We start from the raw sequence: 11,248 nt of genomic DNA on the forward strand, positions 1-11,248 counted from the left end.
TCGAAGTTCATTTGCAAAATCAGTTGATTTACTATTATTGAAAAGACAATTGAAAATGAAGAGGAATAATCTGCCATGTTCTCTTGAATGTAAATTGATACAGAAAGAATGCCATGTATTGCTTTTAAACTTCCCTCACGGCCCCAGATTTCTTCACGCCTGCGTGCATCAGAGTGAATACTTTGAGATGTGTAGGAGTGACTTGAATGGCTAAGTGATAGAATAAACCAACTGAAAACAATAAATATTATGATTCTATACTATGCATCACAATGAAAAATGGACTTAAAAATAACAGGCTTGAGCAGAACGTGCCTTTGTGCATAATATAGCAAGAAAATACAATTGTAATTATTGCAGGTTACAGGTAGACTTCTTGGTATTACCTGATTGAGTGTAAGTAATTTTTAGGATTGGCTTTGAGTTTGAATTTACAGAAGGCTACATCTTGCACCAATTCAAATAAATAGATGTTTATACAAAAAACAATATATAATCAACCCTCAGCATGCCCATCTCTGTTACATAAACATCCTTTAAAATGCAACATTAGCTGTTTCTGCCTTTATTTTCCAGATAAGTAGTTGTCTACAAGTAGGTTGAAGAGGGAACATAGAATGCACTGACTTATAATATTTTATTATTTATGCTTACTTGCTTAAGTTTTGCTGTGTGCAACTGTTTATGGTACAAGGATGTATTTTCTTTTTTCAGATTCATTTTAGCTTTGCCTTGAGGAGTCATTGCTAAAGTGGGGACAGGGTAAGTGGCTGTTCAAGTTACATTTTTGTGTATTGTGCACAAAGCAAGTAGTTTTCCCTTCTCACAGTATCAAATTGTCACTTGGTAGATGCATCCACTAGTTCAGTTTGCACTTGTCAGGCAAGTAGTAAATTTTTGCTCTCATTAAACCTCAGCAGTGTATTTGTAATGTGTAACTGTAAGCAGATAATATAACTTTGCGGTTCTCATACAGATGAGAGACCTTCAGTTGTAACTGAATCTTTTATGGTTTTGGTCTGCACATTCTTTAAACTTCCATTCTGCAACTTAAGGGAAAAAGGACACTTAGGTTTAACCACTGAAACTTTTAAAATCTACTTATCTTCAGGCAAATTGAACAGTGTTCCACCAAGTTGACTATTTAAATAGTCTGCTCTGGAATAGTGTGAGCAAATGGTATCTCCATCTGTGGTCTTCCTTGAAGACTAAATAAGGGAGTTGTTATATTTAAGAACATTTTGAGTATGATGAATTTGCTGTTGTAAAGGCCAAATTTTTGCCACTTCTCTAGTGCAATATTAGTATTTGGAAATCATGAAGACTGGATTCATTCATATAAATAAGACTGTAGATAAGGAGGAAGGAAAGACTGGCAACACGTCAGTAAAAATAAACATGGATATCAGTGTCCCATTGCTGGTCTGTAACACATTTCACTTAGTATCTTTGAATCTGAGAGGTCTTCTATAGAGTAAAAGTGCATTGAATATTTTCCTAGCTTTACTGTAATATTTAGTTCTGCAGATCTTTCTCATGTCTCTATCTTCCCAGGTTTAAGCTCTTTGTGATGAAAACAGGATGACTTTTTTAAAACATATTTTTGTAGAAAAGCAAAACAAGAAGATGTATAGCATACAACCTTAATGATTTTGGGTAATATAAAGCATCCTCAGTGGGATCTATATGATCAATACTGCCCATGATCTAAGGTTTAGTTTAGAACCCAGACCACTAATGGCTTGAGCTAATGTATGTAGGTTGTTCTGTAAGTAAAGCTTCCTATTTATTCCATAGGAATTACAATACCTTCAGAGAGCACAATTACACTATTTAATAGAAAAAAATCTCAGCTACAAAATGCTGGTTTTTTTAACACAGTCTATGCATTTTCTCTGGTGGTGAACAAGAGCCTGTATGTCAGTGGAAGTGACCCACTATTTCATAGCTGCTACGATGGTGCTGTTAGGAAAATGTTTCCTACGCAGTCCATTTTTCTTCAGCCAGGACAGATGGAGTCCAGAAAATGCCAAATCTGGATTATACAGTGGCTGCAGTGGAACAGTCCAGCTAAGACTGGCAATGTGCTCCACTGCCTTCAAAGAGGCATGTGGCCTGGCGTTGTTGTGCTGCAAGAGAAAGGCCCTTGTCTTCTCTGGTCCGACTCTCATTTAAGCCTTCAGCTTAGTAGTCATAGTCACAATCTAGCGGTCAGAGTTTAGTTTGTCCCTGTTCCAGAAAATACAGAAGAACCACCCCTAATAGAGGCACTCTTCATTTTGTAGTGGGACAGTTTTGCATGGCTGTTTGAAACGTGGCTTGCTTTTCACATCGTTGTTGCCGCTGCTGAAACACGCCACCCACCACCCCTCGCTGTGCTCACATCTGCTGGTTGGTCACTGTAAACATTCAGCAAGCACCAGTGAATGTCAGTGGGTGCCATCTTTTCCTCAGGAGCAATTCAATGGCACACCTTTGCTTCATAAACATTTTCAAGTCAGATGTCATTTTGTCAGATTGCCCCTCTGCTGCCATCTGTTCCAAGGCAACAAAATATAATGGAATATTGGTGAGAAGGTTCAGCCTCTACTGCCGTACCACCAACAACTACATCTGGTGTTATGCACTTATTTTCTTTAAGAGAAATTAAGAGAAACTAACAAAAATTCAGCATTTCATTAGCCCAGTAGTGTTCCCAAACACCAGTACTCACTGCAGCCTGCTTGTTGCACTCTTAGCAGTTACTTTCAAACAGTCACTGTAGACAGAGCAGCTCTTCAAACTGTGTATTCAAACTTCAGACAGACATTTGTCTGCTTGAAAATCTTCAAATAGATATTCACGGATTTCAAATTATTCACTTAAATGCTTTGACAAAGTAGAATCATGGTTAGTTTTCACAATTTGCTTTTCTGAAATGGTGTGTAATTTATGCAAATTTTAAAGATGCTTTCTCTATTACTTAATTAAAAGTCCAAAATATTGTTTTTCAAACTTATTTTCCTGTTTATACTTCTTATTCAGCAAATAGCTATTTGGTTCTAAGCCAGGAATCTGTTTTCTGTATGGTTAAGTCCTAAATGTACGTATATGAGAAGGACAATATAATGAAGAGAATAGGAGGATAAAGTGCAAAGATTTAATTTCTTTAGATGACTGTCGGTCTTGTAAGTTCATCATTATTATTCTTGATGCGTATTCTTAGCTTTTAAGGAAAATGCCAAGTCTAGTTAGAAGCTATTTAAACAGCATAAATTCTTCATTAGAGAACTCTTTTTTTGACTTAACTCCATGTTATTTCTAGAATTTTGAAGGCAATTTATGTAGTGACTGGCAGCGAACAGATTATGGGTAAAAATTATCTCTGCATTACTATGATTAGAGTGATGAGTATTTTGGTTCTATCTCCCATTGCTTGTTTTCTTTGTCATTGACATTTTATTTCTCCTTCGTTTCTTTTCAATTTGAGCTCCTCAGCTTGTCTACAAATATTTTGTGAGATGCCATGGATTTGTACAGACTTTGCATTAGGTCTATTTGTACTTACGCTGGATCTGCTGCAAGACTGTTGAATGTAAACCTTGCACTGTTTTTTTTCCTGTTGCTTTTGTTGCATTGCAAAATATCTTTCCTAAGATGTTGTTTTTATCCACGTGGCTGAAATCTCACACAGACTGAAAAAAAGCAGCTTTGGGAAATACTTTGATTATAAGAAACTTGTGATGTTGTATAATTTTAAAATTTCCGGCAAAGGCATTCTGCTTAGTGCACAAGATATTAGCTGTTAAGAACTTGTGGAGAATAGGACTAATCAGAAATTCTGGATTAAGATGATTTAACTTTGATTATTATTTTTACTTAAGAAGGCTATGTTTATTTGATATGTACACCAGTGCCAAATGTAACATCTGTGTGGCCCTTGATAACCTGGTCTGCTGTTAACTTACTAGGTAGGGCAACCAGTGGCAGCTGTCCATCATTTCTTTTCTTCTGCATTGTTTTCTGCCAGATACAGCCCTTTTATCACATACTATAATCTTTCATATTTGCCTGAGTGTTATTGGATACCAAATATCTCACAATCATTAAGAACACTGTATGAACAAGCTCTGAATTTCAGATGGGGGTAAAGTGAGCCATAAGTGAACCTGCTATGGCAGGGGATTGGACTCGATGATCTCTAGAGGTCCCTTCCAACCCCTACAGTTCTGTGATTCTGTGCTTCTGTGATAACGGCCTTGGTGAACTTGTCCATTTATGGCCTACTATTGGGTCCCTTTGGCTCCGTCCTGGATTTCATTAAGTAACAAAATACTGCTTAGCGTGTTTCTATCTGCCAAGAAAACCATATTTGGCAAACTTGTACAAGGTGGGTGGTGTTGTCTTTCAAATCCTTGAAGCTTTCAGTCCACAACTTTTAAAGCAGAACACTTTCGTGTTTGATGTGGTTGGGCTTTGTTATCTGAAAAAACAATTTGAAAGAAGACCTTCTGGGGTTTATTTGCCTTCAGCAAAGACTATAGCCCAACTTAAATCCAACTTAAATAGCTCTGAACAAGTAGGTGAAGCTTGCCTTTGTAATTCAGCCTGAGCTACCATCGACGGCTTCCTAGCCTTTCTGGTCTCTTGAGGAAATCTAAAACATCCATCTCCTGTCTCCTCTATATTACTGCCAATGGCAAAGTTCATAACTGAAGAAAATTTCCCCACTTTTCTTTATTAGGAAGTGATGGATGAAGACTGAACAAGGGCAATGGGAAAATGCTGGGGTTGGATTTGATGATCCTTACTGTTTATGTGGATTCTATGATTAATGTGAAGGTATTTATTGATTAGGAGTGCAAAATTAAGAAAGCATATGTGAGAAGATTTTTCTCTGATGAGCATTGTCGTCTTTCAGTAATTGGCCTGAATGCCAGGAACAATGCTGAACAACCTGATTTTCTTTGTGAAGTAGTATAACTGTTTTTTGCATTGTATCTAGTCTTCTAGTCTAATGCACTGGAAAACATTTCCAGGAAAATAGCTCCTGGAAGTGGATTTTTTCTTTGAACGAAGGAGTTAGGGAACTGAGAATGAAATAGAGAAGGGTTTTAATACTTGTTGGCACTTTTATGGGTTTGCTTTTCATAGCTTTAATTAAAAAAATAAAAGAAAAAGGAAAGAAATATAGACGATGTGGATGTTTCATTGTAAACGAGAAGCATTTATACTCAGATATGTTTTATTAATAGAAATCCTGTGAGCTATACAAACGTGCACAAATAGGGATCACTGAGCTATTATGTAAGTTAGTATTTAATTGATTTCAATAAATTCCAAAATTCCAATCTGTATGAACAAATATAATTGTTTTCTCATGCAAGTAATATTTTTTGCATATGCAAATATATATGCTTGGAGCTCTGTCAATCTGCAGAAATTCCAATGTGGTTTTTTGTGAGATTACATAGTGCTCTGCCAAGTGTACTTTTAGATAAATTTTCTGAGCAAAATTGGAACATAAAAATTTACAGAGAAATGTTCAACTCATCCAGTTTCCTGACAGTTTTGCAAAGTCAATAACAGGGATAATGAACGTACATTTTTGGTATCTACCATAAAAAGTGAAATAAATAAAATGACTTGTAATCATCCTTTTACTATTGTCACAAATGTGAAACCTTGCTAACTGTCATAAAGGTAGGGCGTGCCACAAGTATTCCCCAGCGTGGATTTTTCCATTCTCTCTTCTGTGCTCTGCTCACCGTGCCATATATTTCACTGCAGTAGAAAGTACGTTTTCACTATCTCAATATATCAGAAGAAATTGAATTGTGACACACAGCATATGTATGTCTAGAACTAAAAATGTATTCAGAAGAACTCAAATCTGTGCTGATGCTTACTTTGAAATGCATAAACTGTGATAACGGGAACACCCAATGGTTTAAAATCATGTACCTAGCCAGTTCAACATACATTTCGTATATACAGTTTCTGTAAGCAGTTCTTAAAATTAAAGATTTGTTTTTTATTGTCATCAGCAGAAATTGTCAGTCAGATGGTTCTGGATCTGCAGAAAGCATTACTTTTACTAAGGCTTCACTGAAATTAAATTTGGAATTTGAATCAATGCCCAGTAATGATGTCAGCTGTAGCAGATTAAATTTGCTAAGGTCTCTTCATTTTAAATGTGTTTTTTAAACAAAGCAGATAATTCTTCCAGACTTTGGCTTTTTTAATGTTTTTAACCTTTGTTTAGGCTGAATGAACTGTTATGTTTTGAGCTGTTGAATATTGCATTTAAAATTTACTTTGTGGTACCTTTGCATACAAAACCATGGATTTTATAGATGTTTGCCTTTCAGGAATAATTTGTGAGTAGTAAGACATGCAATATTTTTTCTTTTGCATGCTGTTATAATTCTTATATATTTTTGGTTTTTGAAGGAATGAGTAAAAGAAGGCGGAGAAATTGTTACTGATATGAGGTATTGTCTAGTTCTTATGTTCAGAGATTAAAGAAAAAAAAACACAAGATGGTTCTTGTATATTTAATAATGAAAACAGTATATAAGAAAGACATTGCAAAATAGTTACATAATTCTATTTTCCCTCTCTGATAGTATTGTGTATTAAATATACCTGGCCAAGATTTTCTATCATTGTAAGAAGATAATTCTGTTGTGTTTTTTTTCCATCTGGTGAGATGCTTATGATCCAAAGTCTGAAAATTGCTAGCCTTTTTATTTTTATCCATTGTTATATTAATAACAGCTGTCATTATTATTTATATTTAATCTGCTAAATATCTTAATGACATAATCAATAGCATCCTGCAGCAATGAATTTTGCAAGTAAATTATATAGTCTACATCTTGCTATTGGAGAGAATGTGAAATGTGCAGATTTCAAGTACTTCTTTAAAGTAACTTCTAAGTAATTGGAAATGTGAATTGCCAACTTAGAGCAGAGCACAGCTTTTGCTAATGCAGCATTATCAATGGTGGCAGTGCTTTGCCATCTGGTAGAATTCCAGAGTCCAGTTGCAGTTGACAGGGCCCTCTGCAGGTCGCCTTGTGCAAGCCTAGGTCAAGGTGCTCGGGGACTTGGCCAGTCCAGCCTCGATCTTCTCTGAGCATGGGGCTTCCCCAGCCCCAATTCTAGTCTTCAAACAACACATGGTGAAAACTCTTCACTTAATAAAGTGGTTTTTCATGGTATTTTTTCCCTCAGAATACCATATTTTCTCATGTTTCTTTTTGTCTATTGCCTCTTTCCTACACCTCTGAGAGGGAGTGTAGCTCCCACTCTGTATTGTTTGTCTAGGCAGCTCTAAGCAGCAACTGGGTCTCTCCTGAGACTTCTCCAGGCTGAACAGGTTTATGTCCCTCTGCCTCTCCTTGTGCGTCATGAGCTCCAGACCCCTTGATGGCCCTTTGCTGGGCTTATGTCATAATGTCAGTGGCTTTCTTGTATGAAGGAATCCAAACCTAGACCCATTTCTCCAGCTGTGGTCTGAAAAGTGTCAGTTCAGGGCTCAGCAACTTTGGAAAGGCAAAGGAAACATATTCTTAGGAGGAATATGGACAGCAACCTCAATATGTTATGCTACTCTGTCATTCTCACACATTAATACTATTCATCCAGAAATCAAAGTGTGAATGTGACAGAGCATGTGCAGGAAATAATTATCTAATGTTTCATTAATGGAAGAAGGTAGAGACATCCTATAGCATGAAGTACACCTAAAACATGCACGCGACAGTAAATTTTCTGTGACGTGTTACTGAAGTGTGGAACAGATTGCCTCAGGATGTTGTGGAGAATAATGAATAAATGTTTTCAAGAGAGTTTTAGGCAAGTTCATATGGAATAAATCTAGCAGAGGCCAGGAGCTGTGCTATCAAATGCAATCCCTGGCTCAGAAAGTCCCTACTTGGGGAAGATGCTGGGGGAGGCTCATTTTACGCTTGTTTAATTTCCTATTTGTTCTCTAGATATGCAGTGCTGGCTGTTTTTGCAGAGGACTTTATAGCCTATATGTTGCAGAAAGTGGGCTAGTTCACTGAACGAAAAGAGGATATTTTCCAGGCTATAAGCAGTGTTTGAGTAGTCACAGTACTATTCAAGAGGGTGCTTCAGTTCCAGCTTGAGCCCTGACCACTTAGTATAAATGTCTGCAAGAAAACTTGACTTAGAGCTAGTATCATGCCTTTAATAAAAGTGTAAAATTAATGACTGGAGCACATTTTGTTTTCCTGTCAAAATGTAGTATCTTTCCTTCAAAATGGGGTCACAGTAGATATTCCTGCTTCAGGAAGACCTCAGTGAGAGCTGAGTCAGGTCTTATCCAGGCAGAGGAACTGAGTTGTGTGATCACTTTCTCAAGCAAAATCCCAAAGCAGAACACCTTAGTTTATAGATTCATTAAAACTGATATAGGCACAAAGTTTTGCTCTGTGTGAAAGGTAAGTGAAATCCTTAGTGCATATGTAAATACCAACTACTTCCATAAAGTTCACTGAGATAACTTAAAGATGGTAAATTACTTGGACCACTTTTATAAACACTCTGATTATCCAGAGGTAAGGTACCAGAGAAGTAGATTTGCTTTGACTAATAATTAATGGCTTTCCCTCATGTCTTTGAGGATGACGTACAATCTTGAGGAAGTCTGTTAATCTTCAGACAGACTGTATTTAATGGAAGATTTTGTAACCTGAAATAAAAACTTACATTAATTAAAATCTTGTACCAGACTAACAATGTTGCCTGTGGATTGGTAACATTGTGTTAATGCCTACGGAACCTATATTGGGCATTGATCTTAAAATAAGACTTAATGTGTCATGTTTTCCTCCATTCATTTTTCCATCACAAAATAACAAATACTCATAATATAGCGAATCGTTTTCATATCCTAATACACAGCATTGCTAAAAAGAAAGCCACAAAAAGCAACAAAGAAGGCCGCATCACCAGGAGATGTTCTGGGAAAACTATCTGTTTTATTAGAGTAGAAACACTTGACTTTTTTTTAATCTGTAGTTGTAATTATGGAAATATTCCCCAAACTTGGCATTTTGATTTTTTCAGAATATGTAATGTCATTCTTTTTACTGGGAGAAAAACAATGTGTCAGGTTTGGTTTCCATTTCTAAATTCCCCTTTACTGCAATGATAATTATGTCATCTGTTTAAGCACCAAATACCTAAAAGTGTTTAACAGTATAAAGGTACTTAAATTAATTCCAAACTAAAAACAAACATCTCGTCCCCTGGATTCTTTTACTCTTTTATTGTTTGTTTGTATTTTTTGTATAATTAATTGTATTTTTCCCATATGTACACCAGGCTATTGATTTTAAATAAGAAAAGGCTTTTTCTTCAGCGTTTGCTCATCTTTTATTAGGAGACGTGTATATAGATAATTGATTGATGAGCTCATCAATATTGGCAGCTATCAAATATATACTATTGTTAAGAAATACTGTAAACAAACAAGAAGCCCATTTCATCTTTCTGTTGCCCAATCAAGATACTTGACAGAAAGCAGCTGTGGCAGCACAGAAAATAGAACTTTTGGAGAGTTCATCTGAGACATCGAATTCACAATGGAGTTACTTTAACAAACACTGGCAATTGTTTTGGTCTTAGAAGAGTGACAAATAAGTCTTTTTGCTGGAGAATTAAGAACTTCATGGTTTTTTTGGTTTATGAACAAGAAAACATAAATGGAAAATGGTCTGTAGGTATGAAAAAGAGGAAGCAATGTACTGTATAGAGGATGTATTTTAAAAAAGGAAAATAAAATAAAGATGCTAATGTTGGGAATTGGAGCTTAGGCACCTGGAAATAAGGGGCAAGTTTTTAATACGACAGAATAATTAAACAAATAATGTAGAAACATGCCGAGTTCTTTCTTACTATTATATATATTATATATTATATGCATATTTTATATATATATATATATATAAATATTATTCTAAGGCTTGAAATATTAAAAAATATCAGTGTTTTGCAAAGGTGTACTTCATCTGTACTATTGCTCTTGAAAATCAAATTAGTGTGCTCATCGATGTGCAGCCATGCACGTGGCTGGGTGAAAGAATACGCTTTTCAGAATTTAAAAAAAAAAAAAGCATGTATATTTAATACTATCTGTGAGACATTTCTGCATAGTCAGAAATGGAATTATTTTCATTTTGAGGGAAGTACAAACTACTTTTTGTTGCTGAAGAGATTCTAGAATTGGTAGCCTGGATGTTTTTCTCTTTTTATAAGGAAGTGACTGCATTTCGTTAGTGGGATTGAAAACTTGATTTTACTAATGCTGAGAATTCTTCTGTGAGTAGCTGAGTGTTTGTGTGCTTATAATATGCTGTCCTGTTGCTTCTCTGTGGGATCTCCTATCTTCTTTTTTTCATAGGATATTTTAGAATATCTCAGCTCAAGCTAATTAAAACACATACTTTCAAAATCAAAGTTAAAAGAAAAAAAAAAAGAAATATACAAGGGACCATCTACATTTCTGATTTCAGATTTTTGCCTGTCCTTTTCTCAAGCTTTAGTGAAAAAGATTTCATTGTCAGCCTGGATGTCCAGCTCCAGTGTTTGACTTTCATAGCGGGAGAATGTTTCTTCATTTCTAGCCTAGATTGTGTTTGTTACAAATTCATCTAATTACTGCTTCGTCTATCCTAACTAAGTATTGAGAGCCACTGAATTTTTTTAGTATTAGCATGCAACATACATTAAAAAAAAAAAAGCAGTGTAGCTTATCAAACTGCAATTATTGTATCCTTTTTTTAATGCTAGCTCTGTTCTTTACTTACAATTATCTGTACTTGCACTATTCATTATTCTTGTCCACATCTGGATTTTAATTTGCATACACACTAAAATTGGGCAGATGTGTTCACCTGAGATCTCTGAAACGTTTCCTGTGTTTTGTGCTTAAATGCTGAAATTTGCCCTTCTTTACTGCGGCAGGGAGACCTCGTGGAGCAGGGAGAGCCCTGACCTGGTCAGGTAGGCATGCCAGATCAAGCAGAAACTTTGCAGCTTTTTTCACATCTGTAAGCAGATAAATCCATGCTTGGTTTATGCTCAGTCTGTGCTCTGTTTCAAGGGCAACTGCCTTATTGTTTTATTTAAGATTTTTATGTTTTCGGACACAGCAGCAGTGTTAGTTCACTTCTCCCTGTCTGCCAGTGTTTGACACAGGTTCCATGGGAATTAACCCCCAGGCTTTTTTTTT

The 11,248-nt window shown here is 35.9% G+C and overlaps 1 protein-coding gene across 1 annotated transcript in view; it reads left to right on the top strand.

The window, feature by feature from the left end:
• The first annotated feature begins 723 nt into the window (after window positions 1-723).
• PDE1A (phosphodiesterase 1A) overlaps window positions 724-11,248 on the top strand; it is a 164,118-nt gene continuing 153,593 nt past the window's right edge. Inside the window, exon 1 of the mRNA XM_010713529.3 lies at window positions 724-762. The gene's annotated coding sequence lies outside the window, so the exon portion shown is untranslated. The remainder of the gene's footprint in view (window positions 763-11,248) is intronic.

Source organism: Meleagris gallopavo, chromosome 7 (genome assembly GCF_000146605.3).
Source record: "Meleagris gallopavo isolate NT-WF06-2002-E0010 breed Aviagen turkey brand Nicholas breeding stock chromosome 7, Turkey_5.1, whole genome shotgun sequence".
NCBI classification, from domain to species: Eukaryota; Metazoa; Chordata; class Aves; order Galliformes; family Phasianidae; genus Meleagris; species Meleagris gallopavo.